The sequence below is a fragment of the Phaseolus vulgaris genome, chromosome 8 (genome assembly GCF_051622355.1).
Source record: "Phaseolus vulgaris cultivar YP4 chromosome 8, ASM5162235v1, whole genome shotgun sequence".
Taxonomy (NCBI): Eukaryota; Viridiplantae; Streptophyta; class Magnoliopsida; order Fabales; family Fabaceae; genus Phaseolus; species Phaseolus vulgaris.
Genome location: NC_143505.1, coordinates 44,940,042 through 44,960,635, shown reverse-complemented (window position 1 = coordinate 44,960,635; position 20,594 = coordinate 44,940,042). Strand labels below are relative to the sequence as shown.

General features: G+C 34.6%; 1 pseudogene; it reads left to right on the top strand.

Moving 5' to 3' along the window:
- Positions 1-18,983: 18,983 nt before the first annotated feature.
- Positions 18,984-19,089, top strand: LOC137827309 (small nucleolar RNA R71; annotated as a pseudogene).
- The last annotated feature ends 1,505 nt before the right edge of the window (positions 19,090-20,594 follow it).

Below are 20,594 nucleotides of genomic sequence, written 5' to 3'. Positions count from 1 at the left end.
AACTTCATATCATTATGAATAAATGTTATAAAATAATTAACATTTCAAATCTATTCGTAGAATTCAAATATGTTAAGCATTATCATTTATGTAAGATACTCAGAAGTACTTTCCAATCAAATCTAAGGATCAACATGAATAAAGTTTTAAGCTTTTAGAATAAAATGATAATACCAATCATCAATGAAGAACAAAATATTATAAATATATATCACCTCAATACATAAGAGTTTGAATATATTACTCTCAATCTCAAATGAAAAAATTAGCCACAAATGGTGGTCATTGCAAGCATGGAAAGCAAGAAAAAGAAGATTCAGAGTGTTTCTCATTGAAGGCTGCCTCCTTTAGGGTTTCTTTCCTTTGGTTCTCCTTTCAATGATCTCCACTTTCTCTCTGCCTTACGCCTTTATTTAACCTAATTGGGCTTGGACTAAGTGACATCTTTATTCATAATACATCCATTTTCTTCATCCCCCTTAAATTTTTGAAAATAACACAAAATTAAGAATAAATAGTACTTACTGATCTCATAACTTCAAAATATATTATTATCTTCAAATTTATCAAATTAGGGTTGATTTATAACTTAATCAATTAAAATCAATAAATGTCTAAATTTTTGCATGAAATTTCACTAAATAATGACACTTATCACTTCTCGGCCTAGAATCTTGCTTGATACAAGCAAAGTAAATAAATCTAGATAAACTATACCATGGTTCAATTATCAAAATAACTTCTTCATTCATTGGATAATAGATTAAATTACAAACCTATGATGCTTCCAACTCCAAATGCAACAAGAAATAAATATTTAGGATGAATAACTGAAACAATCGAATGGCAATTTTATCAAGCAATTTCTTCTCATACGGATTGATCTATCAGCTAACTGTAGATCATCCTAGTGGGTTTAACCTCCAAATCACCTATCCTTTTTAGCATAGCTAGAGGTATTAAATTGATGCTAGCCCCCAAATTCAATAAAGCCTTGTCCACAGATAAAACACATATGGTTACTAAGATATTAAAACTTCTTGGATCCTTGGGTTTTAAGGTCAAGGATTTTTTAATAATAGCACTACAACTGACCGCTAACTCTATAGTCTCTTTCTCTATGAAGTTCCTCTTCTTTGTCAGCAACTCCTTCATGAATTTTTCAAATGTCGACATTTGCTCTAAAGCCCTTGCCAATGAAATATTGATCTGCAAAATTTTAAAAATCTATTTAAATCTAGCAAATTGTCTCTCTTTAACTCTTCTTAAAGGAGCATGAGGATATGGTATATTCCTTATAGGAATACCTCTCTCTTTATTTTCACTTTTTTTTTCTTTTTTTCTTTTTCTCCTTTTCTTTTTCTCTTTTTCTTTAATTTTTTGTTTTTCCTCCTCATACTCATTTTTCCTTTCTCATTCTCATTTTTTTCTCTTCATCAGTAACTAAATTATCACCAATCCCCTCTCCTACTACTATACCGCTTTTAGTGGTAATTGAATTGCAATGCTCCTTGGGGTTGGTCTGTGTGTTAACTGAACACTGACCACTTTGTTAATCTACCAACTGTTTAATAATCTGTCTCACATGTGTTTCTAAATTTATAATTGCAGCTTCGTTATTCTTCTAATTGTATAGAGAAGAGTGCATGAATTTCTCCAGGTGTCCTCCAACTTGCTCATTCTCTCATAAATTGAAGGATATAATGGTCGTTGTTGAAAAGGGACTTACTTGTTAGATGGACCAACATCTTGTTTCCACCCAAAACCTTGGTCTTGATTGCTTTTCCAACCTTGAGACATATTATTCTGATAATTATTATTGTTTGAAAAACCACATTGTCTTCCTTGATTATTCATATAATTTACTTCTGCTTCAGATGAATTAGTTTGATAAGAACAGTGACCATTGGGATGACCACTTCCACAAAAATCACACCTCATTGGTTGAGTCTGACTCTAAGAAGACTACATAATTGTTGACTTATTTCGGCAAGTGTATCGAGTCAAAAGTAATGATTGTCTTGGAAAGACGAATGTTGAACCCACTGATAAGTGTCATATTTAAGTAATATTTTCTATTAAAATACATACACTTATGGGTATTTATTGATTAAATAACTATAATTCTGTAGAATCAAGTGTGATTAAAGCTTTGAAGAATCCAAATCATAGCTTTTTGATGGAAGGCTGAAGTTGCTTGAAGTTGCTGATGTGTTTTAGAGTAGGATCTGGGGTAGTTTATCTTTGTAATCCACTCTTTGTTGAATCTAAAACTTAAGTGTTTTCAAATCTTTTAAGTTTAAAGTGTTTTTCAAACTAAGTGAAAAACAACTTGTTGTTTCATCGAAACAACTGATTGTTTTATACTTAGATGTTTTTGAAAAAGTTTGAAAACTGTTTTGGTTAGTTGACTTGCTGTCAAATCAAAACAATCGATTGATTCCCTCTTTCAGTTGATTGTTTGTTTGAAAACTCTAACAGAATCAGTTTTGCTAGTTAAGTGAGCTTTAAATAATTTTATAACTGAATACGCTCCTGCTTTAAATGCTTTGACCATTCTTTGAATGCTATAAATAGTTTGTTTAAGTTTTATAACAAACAACAAGAAAGAAAAACAGATTTGAGTTTTTCACAAAGAGCTTTCAAACATTTGAGTTTTCACTTTGAGCATTGGTTATTCAAGAGAGAAGTGGAATAGGATTACATCTGTATTGATTTCAGTTGATTCTGTAACAAGTGTAATTCTTCTGAAAACTTTGTACATTCTGGTGTAGTAAAGCCAAGAAGGGTTGTGTGCTCTTGAAGTTGTCAAGATCAACATTCTTGGTGTGTGTGCTGAGCCAAACGAAGTGTGTTTCTTGAGGGGATCAAGGTCACTTCTTTGGTGGTGTGTGTATGTAATCTGGTTTTGATTACCTAGTGGATTCCCAGTGGTTTCTGGTAAACTGGATGTAGCTCTTGGTTTAGGAGTGAACCAGTATAAACTGTTTGTGCATCTCTTTCTTCCTTAAATTCTTTAAATTGAGTTGTTGTTATTTTTACTGGTATAAACAACCGATTGTTTCTACGAAACAACCGATTGTTTTTCTGGTGCTTTACTGTTTTGAGCTTTATTTCTTGGCTAACTGAATTCCTAATCTGATTTCTTGCAAATAATTTCAAAGTTTGCGAAAACACCCTTTAAACAATTCACCCCCATCTAGTTTAAAACCATACATTCTAACAATTGGCATCAAGAGCTTGGTACTTGAAAAATACTCAAGTTTAATCCTAAAACCTTTTTAAAATGGCTGAAAAACTACCTTTTGGAGAGGGGGCTTCAATCAACAGACCACCTCTATTTTGTGGTTTGAATTATCAATTCTGGAAAGTTAGAATGAAAATCTTTGTTGAATCTCTTGACAAGGGAATTTGGGATGCAATTGAAAATGGTCCTTTTATTCCAAAATTTGAAAAACCTTGGTCTCAACGGATTGATTCTGAAAATAAGAAGGCCAAATTTGATTGTATTGCCATCATAACATCTGCCTTGAATTCGGATGAATTTTTCAGGATTTCTCAATGCTCATCGGCCAAAGAGATGTGGGACACTTTGGAGGTGACTCATGAAAGAACCAATGATGTGAAGAGAGCTAGAAAGAATACTCTAATTCAGGAATATGATATGTTTAGAATGCTTAAGGAATCGCTGAAGTACAAAAGAGGTTCACCCACATCATCAACCACCTTATAAGCCTTGGGAAAACCTTTGATAAAGAAGAACTAAACATCAAGATCCTCAAGTGTCTTGATAGATCATGGCAACCTAAGGTGACAGCAATTTCTGAATCAAAAGATTTGACATCCTTGACAATGGCTTCATTGTTTGGTAAACTTAGAGAACATGAGTTAGAAATGAATAGACTCAATGTTCAAGAAAGTGAAGACAAGCATGTGAGAAGCATTGCCTTGAAAGCTGCCAAGCACAAAAGCAAGCAAGAATCAAGTGATGAAAGTGAAGAAGAAAACCTTAGTTTGTTGTCAAAGAAGTTTAGTAGATTCTTGAAGAGAAATCGCAACAAAGAAGCCAACAAAGAAAGGTATGACAACAAGAAAACTAGTGATTTCAATTCTGACAATTATACTTGCTTTGGTTGTGGTGAACAAGGGCACATTAAAGTTGATTGCCCAAACAAAGAAAGCAATGAAAAGAAATCAAGCCACAAGGAGAAAAAGGGGAAATCAAGAAGTCTCCTCATCAAGTGAAGATGAAAAAGAAAGCATATGCTTGATTGCAGAAGGAGATGATGAGTCATGTAGCTCAAGCAATGTAAGTTCATGTGCTTCCGTAAGTGCTAAAAAATATAGTAAATTGCTTCAAGCTTTTCAAGAAACTCGTGAAGAAGCTAACCGATTGGTTCTCTCAAACAACCGTTTGAAAGGGCTTAACAACTGGCTTGAAAATAGGGTTAAGACACTTGAAGAAGAGCTGGAAAAATAAAAAATTGAGTTTGCAAAACTTGAAAAATATTGCAAAAACTTTTATCATGTGTGTGACTCTCTTGCTTGTGAAAATTGTGAAAATCTTGAAAGAAAGTACATTATCTTGTTAGAACTGTGGATAAGCTTTCAAAGGGAAAATCCAACTTTGAGAATGTCTTAGCATCTCAAAATTGTGTTTTTGGAAGAGCTGGATTAGGTTTTAATCCACAGAACAAGCAAGATAATTTTTCAAAGAATTTTTCAAAACTGCCAGTAAAACAACCGATTGTTAAGTCGAAACAACCGGTTGTTACATGCTTTTATTGAATGAAAATAGACCATTCTGTTAGATTCTGCAAAATAAGGAAATATTCTATTCCTAGAGGTTTTATGAAATGGATTCCCAAAGGTTGTGAGGTTTCAAATGATAAAAATAGATCAAACGGACCCACATTTGTAAGGGGACCAAACCTTGTTGCTTGAATTCATTTTTATGTAGGGAAACTAGAAGAACATGAGGTTCTGAGTCATCTGATCAGGTTCTTGGAAGGAAAGGATTAAGACTGGAACTAAATTAGAAGTATGTACCAGTCCAAGCCTTTTTTCAAAAGACAAAAGAAGCTCCTTGATCACAATCAAATGACTCATTGAAGGGACTTCAAAAAAGGATAAGACCTTCCTTATCTTTGCCTTTATTTTTTAATTACTATTTCATGGTTAATTCTCTTTTTCAAATGAGCACTTACATCTGTTTTGAATCTTTCTCAGTCTATGTTTGAAAATCTCAATCTGTCAACATGCTGCAGAAAAACAACCGATTGTTTCCTCGAAACAACCGATTGTTTCTTTTCTGACTGCACTATGAAATAATTGAATTAATGCCTCTATTCTTTCTGTGTATTGCAGATCTCAATTATAAAAGGGTTATGAGTCAATAAAGTTGTCTTGAAAGCCTGATTGTGTTCTGGAGGAAGTTACAACATGTCATAAAGGAATATATTCCATATATTGAAAATTCAAGAGCCTTTATGACTAGTCAAAGATCACATGTGATGACCATGTGGTTTTCTGCTCTTTTCTAACGTTTTCTGTGCAGGTCTTGGTCCAATCTTTTCTTCTTGAAGACTGAAACTCACTCATACCAATTGATCACAGTAAGGTTCAGTTATGCTATAAAATCTGGTGCAGTAGTTCTCTCTCATAAAAACAATCAATTGAGCCATCTCTTGCAACATCTCTTGCTTTCTTTGTGTGTAAACCTTTGCCTCTTTTTTCTGCTATCATGTAGTCCACTCCAGCTACATCAAAGAGGATAAAAACAAGGGTTGTAAGGTCTGGAGGGAGACTTGAGGGCTGGTTTTCAGGGGATAATGAGGTCATTGAGAGATATCGTTTTGAGACAAGCACAAAGGTGGTCAACAACCCAAAAGTTGTCTCCTTTTTTATTGGCTGAAAAGCCAAAAGCTGGACAATGTGAGAAAGCTTATCAAGGATCAGTTGCTGAGAAGATTCTTGGAGATGAAGGGAAACATATACCCTGATTTGATTCGAGTATTCTACACCAACCTTAAGTTTGAAGGAAACAACCTTGTTTCTCATATGAAAGGTGTAGACATGGAGATTACCCATGATGTGTGGGCTGCAGTAACTAGATTAAAGTATGTTGGTCTAAGGATTAATCAAGGAAATCTTGGAGTTGTGGAAGATTTCAACAAAGTCCAATACTAGAAGAGCTATTTGAAGAATCAACAAGCCCAAGTGAGAACTTGTTCTGTTGGAGGCTTGAAGTTAGATGAAAGGGTACTTGCTCTTATTGTACTTGGATTCTAACTCCAAGGGGGAGCAACCATTATGTTTTAACAGAAGAAGATCTTGTTTATATCTACTGCATCATGAAGAAGATCAAGATCAATTGGATTCATATTGATGTGATTCCACTAGCACAATTAGAATGATTCTTGACATTCTTAGGAATCATCTTGAGTTGGTTAAGAGCTAGGCACTTTATCATAGAAATGGATCAAGGTTCTATGAACAAGAACTCACCAAAACTAGTGCCAAAACACAAACTCATATAGAAGTTCCAACTATTGTCAAATTGAACCGAACAAAAAGGCACATAAGCAAAGCAAACTGAAATTGAATGCTGGAAATTAAAATGAACCGAACAAAAAGCTGGAAAATGAAGAAGAAAGATGAAGAACAACAAGGCATAAGAAAGAACCAAAGCAACACAAACTACAACTGAAACTGCCGAACCAAATTCAACAAGGAAACAAGCTAAGACAAGGAAATAACAAAAGAAGAAAGGAAGGAGAAGAGAGTGCTCATGAAGATGGATGTAGTGTTGGATGATCATGCCACTAGAAGGATGGTTGCTCCTAGATGAGTGTGCTGCCGCCACTTGAGGATACCATGGATCCTTCAAGATGAGACTAGAGAAGAAGGCTCAAAAGCTCTCCAATGATCACTCAAAATTTGAGTATAGTTTCTTTTCTCTAAAATTCAAATCTGCAATTTACAAAGGAAGAACCTCTATTTATAGCCTAAGGTGCTGAAATGCAAGCTAAACAATTTCAAATTTCCCCCCTAAATCATTCTAGAACCGGCGCCTATTTACAAGGCATGAGGAAGGTGTGACTTCTTCCTTCACTTTGGCACCTCCTATTCTACTCCTACACCTATCTACTAATACACCCCCCCTCCTAAAGCTCCTAACTAAAACCTAAAAGATGCTATAACAAAAGAGGTTTCTAATGTTTCCCTCTAAGCACCTTTAACCAAAGAAATTACAAAAAGAGAAAATAAATGTTCCCTAGCTCCTAAAGCTTTGAACATGCTTCTTGTAAGCCTTTGAGGTGGGCTTTGACCTCCATGGGCGTCCTCTATTTGTGCCTCTACCTCTTCTTGATCTTGTTGATTGGCCTCCATGTCCTCTTGAGCTTGATCTCCGTCATACTCCCCGAGTTGGAGAGAATTCGACCACGAATTCTGGAGACCTACAGAAAAAGGAGTTAGATCGCTGACATTAAAAGTATGACTACCTAAGAATGTATCAGGCATATCTAACTCATAAGCATTGTCAATAATCCTCTTGAGGATTTGGAAAGGTCCATCCCCTCGAGGCATTAGTTTGGACTTCCTTTGAGTAGGAAAGCGATCCTTCCTCAAGTGAAGCCAAACCCAATCGCCCTCATCAAACAACAATGCTTTTCTCCTTTTATTGGCAAGTTCAGCATACTTGCCAACCTTCTTCTCAATTCTCTTCTTGATGTCTTTATGCAAAGTTTTCACAAAAGAAGCCTTTTCATCACCATCTTTGCACAAGACATCTCCAAGAAGGGGAATAGGAAGAAGATCAAGAGGTGTTAGGGTATTAAACCCATAGACTGCCTCAAAAGGAGAATGTGAGGTGGTAGAATTTACTACACGATTATATGCAAACTCAACATGGGGTAGTAAATTCTCCCACACTCTAGGATTCCCCGAAATAAAACATCTCAATAGTTGTCCCAAAGTTCTATTCACCACCTCGGTTTGACCATCAGTTTGTGGGTGGCAAGTTGTAGAAAATAAAAACTTAGTTCCAAGCTTGCCCCACAAGGTCTTCCAAAAGTGACTCAAGAACTTAGGATCTCTATCGGACACTATAGACCTAGGAATCCCATGTAGGCGAACCACTTCTTGGAAGAAGAGGTTTGCAATGTGGCATGCATCATCCACTTTGTGGCAAGGAATAAAGTGAGCCATATTTGAAAAACGATCCACTACCACAAAAATGGAGTCCTTTCCCTTTGATGTCTTGGGTAAGCCTAAAATGAAATCCATAGATATATCTACCCAAGGCATTGAAGGGATAGGAAGAGGAGTATATAGACCATGGGGATGCATTTTAGATTTAGCTTTGCGGCAAGCTATGCATTTATCACACAAACTATGAACATGTTTATGCATATGAGGCCAAAAGAAATGTTCATGCAACACATCCAAAGTTTTAGCAACCCCAAAATGTCCCATTAAACCCCCTCATGAGCTTCTCTAACAAGAGATAATCTAATAGAGCTTCGAGGAACACAAAGACGTTTTCCTTTAAAAAGAAAGCCATCTTGAATAAAAAAGTCTTTGTGTCCTCCCTTAAGACACTCTTGATAGATGAGAGAAAAATCAAGGTCATCATGATAAAGTTCCTTAATGTGATCAAAACCAAGATATTGAGAGGTTAAAAGATTTAGCAAAGTGTATCTTCTAGAAAGAGCATCCGCCACAATATTTACTTTGCCTTGCTTGTGTTTGATCACATAAGGAAATTGCTCAATGAATTCCACCCACTTGGCATGCCTCTTGTTAAGTTTGTTTTGGCTTTTCAAATATTTAAGAGATTCATGATCACTATGTATCACAAACTCTTTGGGAAAAAGATAGTGTTGCCAAGTAAACAAAGCCCTAACAAGTGCATATAATTCCTTATCATTGGTGGAATAATTGAGATGACTTCCCTTCAATTTCTCACTAAAATAGGCTATGGGGTGGCCCTCTTGAAAGAGAACAGCCCCAATACCTATGCTTGAAGCATCACACTCAATCTCAAATGTCTTAGTGAAATTAGGAAGGGCCAAGATGGGAGCATTAGTCAATTTTTCTTTCAAAGTGTCAAAAGCATTTTGTTGTGCTTCTCCCCAATGAAAGACCACATCTTTTTTCACTATGTCATTGAGTGGTGCGGCAATGGTACCAAAGTTTGGGACAAATCTTCTATAGAAAGAAGCAAGTCCATGAAAACTTCGGACCTCATTCAAAGATTTCGGTGTAGGCCAATTTTGAATGGCCATCACCTTTGTTTTGTCCACATGGACCCCTTTGCAACTCACAACAAACCCTAGGAATTCTATATGATCAAGAGCAAACATACATTTAGCAAGGTTAGCATACAAATGTTCCTTCTTAAGGGTTTCTAAAACTTGCCTAACATGCAATCTATGGTCATTCAAAGATAAGCTATAAATGAGAATGTCATCAAAGTAAACAACAACAAACTTACCAATGAAAGGTCTAAGAACATGATGCATGAGGCGCATGAAAGTACTTGGTGCATTAGTTAGGCCAAAAGGCATAACTAACCACTCATATAAACCAAAGTTGGTCTTAAAAGCCGTCTTTCATTCATCACCCGGTTTGATACGGATTTGATTGTAGCCGCTTTTAAGATCAATCTTTCAAAAGATTTTTGAACCATGTAATTCATCCAACAAATCATCTAGTCTAGGTATGGGATGCCTATACTTAATTATGTTATTGATGGCCCTACAATCCGAACACATTCGCCATGTGCCATCCTTTTTTGGCACTAAGATGATAGGCATAGCACAAGGACTCATGCTATCTTGCACCCACCCTTTCTCAATCAAAGCCTCAACTTGTTGGCGAATTTCCTTGGTTTCACTTGGATTGGTCCTATATGCTGGATGGTTTGGTAAAGAAGAGCCCGATATCAAATCAATTTGGTGCTCAATCCCTCTCAAAGGTGGAAGTCCATTTGGAGGATCTTGAAACACATCTTGGAACTCTTCTACCAAATTTTCCAAGCAATGAGGACTATCAACAAGTGATTCTACTCTAAGAGTTCTAGGGATGGCTAAGAAAAGAGGATGATGAGCCACTATTTCCCTTTCAATGTCACACCTAGACACAAGGAGTGTAGGCTTAGAACTCTTATCTTTTTTTATCTTTTTTATCTTTTTCACTCTCCCTCTTTTTCTTCATTATAACTTGGTCCTCATGCACTTCTCTTGGAGAGAGAGATTTTAAAGTAACCTTGTGACCATGGAATTCAAAATATAGTTTGTTGGTAAAGCCATCATGTAAAACTTTTCTATCAAATTGCCAAGGCCTTCCCAAAAGAACATGAGTGGCTTCCATGGGCACAACATCACATAATACCTCATCTTTGTATTTTCCAATGGAGAAATGGATGAGGACTTGTTTATTGACAATTATTTCTCCTACTTCACTAAGCCATTGTAATTTGTAGGGCTTTGTATGAGAGATAGTAGGCAATCCAAGCTTATCTACTACTCTTGTACTAGCCACATTTGCACAACTACCCCCATCCACTATCAAGGAACAAATGTTGTTTTGAATAAGACATCTTGTATGGAAAATATTTTCCCTTTGACTTTCATCAAAAGGTTGTAAAACTTGTCCAAGAAGTCTTCTCACAACTAACAAGTCCCCTTCAAGTGGACATTCACTCTCTTCCTCACTAGATGCATGAGAATGCAATGAATGCTTAGGAGAATCCGAATCATGCTCACTAACTACAATGCCCTCATGCATGTACATACTTCGTTTGGAAGGACAATTTGCAGCTATATGACCATAACCCATACATTTAAAGCATTTAGTATTGGATGTTCTAGTGGGAGACTTAGGTCTAGAAGTAGATGGCTTAGTTTCCTTGGGTTTGAAAGAAGAATCTTTGGAAGGATGTTTAGAAAAAGAATTTTTGTTTCTCCAAGACTTAGAGTAGTATCCATCATTGGAAGCATTTTTGAAAGAGTTTTTCTTAGCAAGTTGGGCTTCCACCTTCATTGCAAGATGAACTAAAGAGCCTAATGATGAATACTCTTGTAACTCAACAATGTCTTGAATATCCTTCCTAAGACCACTCACAAACCTAGCAATCATAGCTTCCTCACTTTCTTCTAATTCAATTTTAAGCACAAGCGTCTCAAGCTCCTTATAATATTCATCCACATTTAGCGTGCCTTGTTGAAACCGTTGGAGTCTCAACATGAGGTCTTTCCTAAAATGTGGGGGTACAAACCTAGCGCGCATATGATCCTTTAAAGAGTTCCAAGAGTCCACAGGAGGACCCTTGTGATAGATAATGTCCTTTACAATTCCATGCCACCATTTCATGGCATAATCACTAAACTCTAGGGTGGCTAGCTTAAGCTTATGCTCATCTTGGATCTCATGGATCTCAAATATTTGTTCACACTTAGCCTCCCAATCTAAATATACATTAGGATCACTAGAGCCATTAAAACAAGGAAGCTTGACCGAAGGAAACCTAGACTTTGCATCATGATAGAAGCCATTGCCGTAGTGAGTTCTTTCCCCTTGGTGATGATGTCTTTGTCCATGGACTTGGGGTGGAGTTCTCCTTCTCCTATGCTCATCTTCACGGCCAAAATCATTGGAAGAAGTTCTTGTTGAAGGTCTATGATGCTCATCATGAATTGAAGGAGATGGTCTAGCTTGTTGCACCTCCATCTTTTGCAATTTCTCCTCCAAGCATCTAATGGTTCTTTGAGCTTCATGTAATTCACCAAGGATTGAAGCTTTGGAAAGAGAATTCTGCTTGTATGATGCATCACTTGAAAATCCAGCCATTTTGGAAATAAAAAACAGCAAACACACAAAAACAACAAACAAGTTAAGAAACAAAAATTAGCAAAAACAGTGAGTGTGGCCAGCAAGAATGCCGAAGTGAAAAGAGGTAGAAAAAGAGGTCACTCTCAAAGAAATAATGTCCTTGCACCAATCTGATCTTGAGGCCTTGGAATCCTCAAATGAAAGATGTCAAAGCAAGCACACCAATCTCAAAGGCAACCACCACAAAACCAATGAAACAATAAAGACAAACAAGAAAAGGTATAAGCAAAGAAAGGTAATTGCAAAAGGAAAACTATATGTAAGACAAACTCAAAGAGTAAAGAATGAAAGACAATCAAGAAAATAAAGAACTCAATGAGAAAGTAGGCACACAAAAGAATACTTAAGGAAAAGCACTAGAGTAGATGAAGAAAACAAAAAATTTAGCTACTGGAATTTTTTTTTTTAATGCAAACTGTGCTTGATATTCACTGATTTAACTGGAATGATGTAGAGCGAACTGGATTATGAAATTTAAACCATAGAAACTTCAAGATGTTAACTCAATAATGGCACTGTAATCAATTAAAAACAGTAAGCCAATTAATTGAGATAAATTTTTTAAAATCGCTGCCAGATTACCGTATTCTTTTCGGCAGAATTGTACACTTTTTTTATTTTATTTATCATTTTTTTGTGTACTTTGAATTTTTGAATGATTCTTTTTTCTACTCTTTTCTAACACTTTGAATATCACAAATCCAGAATTTCAGAATTTTCCAGTGAGTAAATCAATTGCAATAAGGAAAAACAGTAAGCACTTTTTTCAGAAACAGAGGAATCCTAATAGGAATAAAAAACAGAATTATGAACTAGCAAAGACATAATGGGAAATGATGTATTGGAACTTGTATAGGTCTAGAATACAAGTACGAACTCAATTCTAAAAAGAAAAATGCACAAAGGATCAATAGCAATTCAGAAAATTATATGACACTAAAGCAAGAAACAATAAAAAACAATAAAAGTACTACTAGAAGTAATGACAATTATGGAATAACATGACTAAGACAAAACTTGACATGATTCAAAAAGGAAAATACTCAAACATATGATAGGCAAAAGAATTAAAATAGCAAGTAAACTCAAAATAAGCCTAAAACAGAAACTTAAATTGCAAGAAATTAAAAGAGCTCTTGAAATAAAGTGCTACACAACTCAACAATTAAACAAGAACACACCTAAACTCCTGATACCACATGATGTGATTCCACTAGCACAATTAGAATGATTCTTGACATTCTTAGGAATCATCTTGAGTTGGTTAAGAGCTAGGCACTTTATCATAGAAATGGATCAAGGTTCTATGAACAAGAACTCACCAAAACTAGTGCCAAAACACAAACTCATATAGAAGTTCCAACTATTGTCAAATTGAACCGAACAAAAAGGCACATAAGCTAAGCAAACTGAAATTGAATGCTGGAAATTAAAATGAACCGAACAAAAAGCTGGAAAATGAAGAAGAAATATGAAGAACAGCAAGGCATAAGAAAGAACCAAAGCAACACAAACTACAGCTGAAACTGCCGAACCAAATTCAACAAGGAAACAAGCTAAGACAAGGAAATAACAAAAGAAGAAAGGAAGGAGAAGAGAGTGCTCATGAAGATGGATGTATGGTTGGATGATCATGCCACTAGAAGGATGGTTGCTCCTAGATGAGTGTGTTGCCGCCACTTTAGGACACCATGGATCCTTCAAGATGAGACTAGAGAAGAAGGCTCAAAAGCTCTCCAATGATCACTCAAAATTTGAGTATAGTTTCTTTTCTCTAAAATTCAAATCTGCAATTTACAAAGGAAGAACCTCTATTTATAGCCTAAGGTGCTGAAATGCAAGCTAAACAATTTCAAATTTCCCCCCTAAATCATTCTAGAACCGGCGCCTATTTACAAGGCATGAGGAAGGTGTGACTTCTTCCTTCACTTTGGCACCTCCTATTCTACTCCTACACCTATCTACTAATACACCCCCCCTCCTAAAGCTCCTAACTAAAACCTAAAAGATGCTATAACAAAAGAGGTTTCTAATGTTTCCCTCTAAGCACCTTTAACCAAAGAAATTACAAAAAGAGAAAATAAATGTTCCCTAGCTCCTAAAGCTTTGAACATGCTTCTTGTAAGCCTTTGAGGTGGGCTTTGACCTCCATGGGCGTCCTCTATTTGTGCCTCTACCTCTTCTTGATCTTGTTGATTGGCCTCCATGTCCTCTTGAGCTTGATCTCCATCACATATCATCAAAGAACATATGCAAAAATCCATGAGGTTAAGTGACTACCACTATCCCTATGTTGTTTTAATCTCTAAATTCTTGCTCTATTTTGAAGTGAATCTTGAAGATGAGACCTCTGAGTTGGTTAAATCAACACAAGAAATGAATAATGGTTCTCTAAGCAAGATGGGATTCACCAAAATAAATGGATGATGGGTGAGCAAAGATGGTGATCATGGTGGTTCATCAAGTGCTGCAGCTGCTGATTTTGATGAAGAAGATCAAGCTGCTGATATGGATATCCACAATGAAGAACAACCTGCAACTGACTTTGATGTTGGAACAAGTGCAGAACATCAAGGGGATGAGATTCCTTCTATGTCTTCTTTTGAAAGATACATGGTGAATAGGCTTGATGGCTTTGCTGAAAATAAAAGAAATCTCCATGATCTTTGTGTGACCAATTTCTAGAGCATTGACAACAGATTCCAGAGCATGGACACTCGTTTTTTGACCTTGGATGAACAGATTGAAGCTGTTCAGAAACAGATCTTTGAGCTGCAATATGGCAATGATGACTGAAGAAAAACTACCAGTTGAATGCTCGAAACAACCGATTGTTTTTGCTCTGTACCAGTTTAAGTGCTATTTCTTTTAAAATTATGTTTAATCTAGAACAATTTTTGTTTTATCTCTTCTTATAGTCTATTTGTAAGACAAATAGGGGGAGATTTTATGTTGTGTTGTCTCTAATTCTGCAAACTCTATTTGTTTAAATGATTAATGTTTCTGTTGCTTTGCTGCTGCTCTTTGAAGAATCCAAATCATAGCTTTTGATGGAAGGCTGAAGTTGCTGATGTGTTTTAGAGTAGGATCGAGGGTATTTTATCTTTGTAATCCACTCTTTGTTGAATCTAAAACTTAAGTGTTTTCAAATCTTTTAAGTTTAAAGTGTTTTTCAAACTAAGTGAAAAACAACCTGTTGTTTTGTCAAAACAACCGATTGTTTTATACTTAGGTATTTTTGAAAAAAGTTTGAAAACTGTTTTGGTTTGTTGACTTGCTGTCAAACCAAAACAACCGATTGATTCGTTCTTTCAATCGATTGTTTGTTTGAAAACTCTACAGAATCAGTTTTGTTAGTTAAGTGAGCTTTAAATAATTTTATAACCGAATACGCTCCTGCTTTAAATGCTTTGACCATTCTTTGAATGCTATAAATAGTTTGTTTAAGTTTTATAACAAACAACAAGAAAGAAAAACATATTTGAGTTTTTCACAAAGAGCTTTCAAACCCTAAACCCTAAACCCTTAAGGAGATCATGATTTGAGTTTTCACTTTGAGCATTGGTTATTTGAGAGAGAAGTGGAATATGATTACATCTGTATTGATTTCAATTGATTTTGTAACAAGTGTAATTCGTTCTGAAAACTTTGTACATTCTGGTGTTGTAGAGCCAAGAAGGGTTGTGTGCTCTTGAGATTGTTAAGACCAACATTCTTGGTGTGTGTGCTGAGCCAAAGGAAGTGTGTTTCTTGAGGGGATCAAGGTCACTTCTTTTGTGGTGTGTGTATGTAATCTGGTTTTGATTACCTAGTGGATTCCCCAATGGTTTCTGGGAAACTGGATATAGCTCTTGGTTTAAGAGTGAACCAGTATAAATTGTTTGTGCATCTGTTTCTTCCTTAAACTCTTTAAATCCAATTGTTGTTATTTTTACTGGTATAAACAACCGATTGTTTTTCTGGTGCTTTACTGTTTTGAGCTTTGTTTCTTGGCTAACTGAATTCATAATCTGGTTTCTTGCAAAGAATTTCATTTTAGCTTAAAAAGTTTGCGAAAACCCCCTTTAAACAATTCACCCCCTCTAGTTTAAAGCCATACATTCTAACAAATTCAACATTTAATTTATTAATTTAAACGTTTTTACATATTTTTGGATTATGAGAAGAATAAGAATGATTTATTCCCAATTTTGTTTTATTTTCAGGAATATAAGGAGAGATGGAGCATATAAATATATTATGAATAAAGATGTCACTGAGTCCAAACCCAATTAGGTTAAATAAAAAGCATGAGGAATAACCTAGATCAATTGGGAGAATAAAATGTCTAAGAAAACCCTAAATGAGACAACTGTCAAGGGGAAACATCCTGAATCTTCTTTTCTTGCTTTCCATGCTTGTAATGGCCAACATGAGTGGTTAATTATACCATTTGGGATTGGAAGTAATATGTTCAAACTCTTATCTATTAAGGTGATATTTCAATATAATATTAAGCTCTTGATTGATGATTGGTATTCTCATTTTATTTGTAATGTTTTTATCATTATCTAGATCCTTAGATTTGACTGAAAAGTACCTTTAAGTTTCTGACCCAAATGATAATGTTTAACATATTTGAATGCTAGGAATAAATTTGAAATGTTAATTGCTATCAACATCTAATTGTAATGCTAAATAGTTTTTATAAATATGCGAGGAATCGATACTTAGGAGACTCTCTTAATAATTTTATATGCGAGGAATCGATATAAATGAATTTTATATGAGCATCAACATTAATCAAATGATAGAATATTACTGTGCTTTTCAAAATAAAAAAGAGTAAGAAGGATGAACCCCAATCTCAATTTTCCTAATTGAACCAACAAACTCTTTAACTTGCTTTCTTTACAATTATTGCAATCATAACAAACTCCCAACAAACTTTATTATTTTCTTTTCTATTTAGTGAATCTTATACTTGATAGTTCAACTATTCCTTGTGGGTTCATTATTCATCCTTAAGGACAAATTATTATTTTTGAGGTGGTATACTTGCCGTAAAATAGTCATCACCCACAAGGAACAATTATTTAAAATCCTAATCGTAGTATTCACTAGGGTGATTGAAAACAAGGTAGCTTCCAAGGTAAATCTGGAGAGACGAGGGATACAAATTGAGAGTAATCTTTGCAACTTATGCAGGTTATCAGAGGAGTCAACAAAGCATCTATTCTTCGGTTGCAGGGTTGCTTGGCTAATTTGGAACCTATGTTATGACTGGTTAGGAATGAATTTGGTTGATCTTATTGTTCCCGGGTCATATTTCGAACATTTCAAGATTTTTGATGCACCTAATTCAGTTAATCTTATTATGGGTAATATTTGGATAGCTTTGGTCAGTGAGATTTGGAGACACAGGAATAATTGTTTGTTTAAAGGAGGAGTGGTTGATCACACTGAAGTATTTTCTCTAGCACAGGTCAAGGTTTAGTCTTGCATCAATTTAAAGATATCGTCAGTGAGTTTCTCATTCTCTAAATGGTGTCTTGAACCCTTGGTATGTATATACTCGATTTAATGCTGATGCATTGTTTTATTCTTCAGTTATTAGTGTTGGGAAAGGAAGTAGAGGATTAATTTGTGGGTTTTAGATACGAAGGTGGATAGGAACTTTTATCTTTTATTCTTTGTATGAGGGTTGGACCACCCCTTAAATGGGCCGATTTAATTTAATTGCTTATTGTCGATCAAAAACTAAGAATGAGAATATGTCCAATAATTTGATTTGAAAGATATTGACATAAGTTTGCATGAAAATTAAATGGAAATAAAATAAATTATTAAGAGAATTCAATTGAGAAAATTAGGAATGAGGTTAATCTTTCTCACTCGTCTATATTTTGGATGAATAAAAACATACATTATTCTAACCTGATTAATATTGATGCACATATAAAAGTCATTTACATCAATTACTCGAATATAAAATTATTAAGATTTTCTACTAAATATTGATTCCTCACATATTTATAAAAATTTTCTTATCATTAAGGATAAATTTTATAAAGCAATTAACATTTCAAATCTATTCTTAACATTCAAATATATCGAGCATTATCATTTAGGTCAGATCCCTATAAGTACTTTCCAGTCAAATCCAAGAATCAGATTCATGAATATAAAAATTCAAGCTTTAAGTACATAATACAAGATCCAATAATCAAGTTCATGAATTAAAATTCATGCTTTAAGCACAAAATGACAATACCAATATCAAAGAGGAACAAAAATTCATATATAATTACCACCAAAATACATCAAAATTTGAACAGATTACTCTCAATTCCAAAGGAAAGAATTAGTCATTCATGGTGCTCGTTACATGCACAAAAGATTTGGAATGTTTCTCCTGAACGACTGTCTCTTTTAGGGTTTCCTTCCTTTGGTTCCCCTTTTGGGTCACACCTTTCTCTTTGCCTTATGCCCTTATTTAACTTAATTGGGTTTGGGCTAACTGATATCTCGCTCAAGCGAGAAATAAAAATAGAAAATCCCTATTCTTTGGAGCAACCTCTAATCCTTTACTTTATTTTTCCTTAAATCCCTGAAAATAGCACAAATTTGGGATTAAATATTTTCATTAATCTCATAACTTCAAAATATATTATTAGATTCAAATTTCTTAAATTAAGGTTGAATTATAACTTTATCAACAATTAAAATCCATAAGTGCCTAGCTTTTTTTGCATAAAATCTCACTAAATTATGGCATTTATCAATAACTTGTAATTGTTGTGCCATTATTAACAACATGTAATTGTTGTGCCAGGTTTAAACATTTATACAGTCAATGCCTCAATTTGTTGTGTCAAAATTTTATTGAGCTAGAATTGCATCTGAAGTATTAAGCTCAAACAACCCTTTCTTATGAACAACTTGTCCACCATGTTGGGCTTGATAGTTTATTGATTTCAATGCATCAATAATCTTTGTCACCTGTTCTACATCGACAACCATCACTGTACCCCTAGTTGCAGCGTCTAGAAGCATTTTTGTGTCTGAGACCATTATGGAAGATGTTCAATTGTGCAATATCTTCAAATCCATGATTTGGGTATTTTCTCATCATCACTTTGAACCTTTCCCATGTTTCACCAAAGGATTCATCTGATCCTTATTTGAACATAGAAATATCAAACTTTGCTTAATGTAGATAGTGGAAAAAGTCTTTGTAAAAATTTCTCTTTTACATCTTTGCAACTAGTGAGTGTCTGATTTGAATGGAATTTAAGTCATTCATTCGCTTTTCCTTTCAATGAAAAAGGAAACAAACACAAATAAGTAGACTCTATATCACCTTATTGAAAGTACATTGTTCCCATCAACTCATAAAATGTAGATAAATGTGTATACGGATCCTCATGGTCCATTACTATAAATTGATGGGTAATGATCAAACTGAGCAATGAAGATTTCATCTCCAAGGCATTAGTGGTAGTAGGTATTGCAATACTAGAAAAAAGCCTTGGCCTTTACTGCGTAGCATAATCACCAAGTGATGTTCTGTGTTGTGGTGGTTGCTCTTCAACCATGTTGTTTTCTTCATGAAAAATTTCAATGTGAACCCACAATGAACAATTCTTTTAAAGTCGCAAAAGTATAGTATTCACTAAATATCAAAAGATGTGCAAAAGTTTGTTTGAAAGGTTGTTGGTATCATAAATTTATGTAAGAAATTAAATGAAAACAAAGCAAATGATTAAGATAATTCAATTTAGAAAATTGGGATTAGGGTTAATCATTCTCACTCGTCTGTATTTTTAATGAATAAAAATATATAACATTCCAACTTGATTGACATTGATTTACATATAAAAATCATTCATATCGATTCCTCGTATATAAAATTATTATAATTGTCTACTAAATATTGATTCCTCACATGTTTATAAAAAAAATTCTTATCATTACAAACAAATGTTATAAAGTAATTAATATTTTAAATCTATTCCTAGCATTCAAATATGTTAAGCGTTATCATTTATGTCAAATACTTTGAAGTACTTTTCTGTCAAATCTAAGGATCAAAATCATGAAGAAAAATTCAAACTTTAAAAATAAAATGATAATACCAATATCAATCAAGAACCGAATATTATAAATAAATATCACCTCAATACATAAGAGTTTGAATATATTACTCCCAATACAAAAGGAAAGAATTAGCCACTCATAGTGCCATTACAAGCTTGGAAAGCAAGAAAAAAAGATCCAAAGTGTTTCTTCATGACGATTGCCTCCTTTAGGGTTTTCTATCTCTGATTATCCTCCCTCTGTGTCTTACGAATCTGCCTTACGCCCTCTTTCTAACCTAATTTAATGTAGGTTAAGTGACATCTAGCTTAAGCAAGGTATTGCTTGCTTAAGCGAGTTTCATGAGAATAAAACTTAACTTCACTGGAGTGTGTTGAACCAAGTGGTGTTCAATGTTTTGAAGAATCCAAATCCTTTGAAGGATGATGAAGCCTCTGCTTTGCTTGATGCTGCTGTGCTGGTTTAAGCTTTGTTCTGGGGTAGTTCAATGTTGTAATCAACCCTAAGACTAAATCTCAAAGCAATTAGCATCTCAATTTTATCAAAGCAAAATGTTTTTCAAACTAAGTTGAAACAAACCGATTGTTTTGTCGAAACAACCGATTGTTTACACTTAG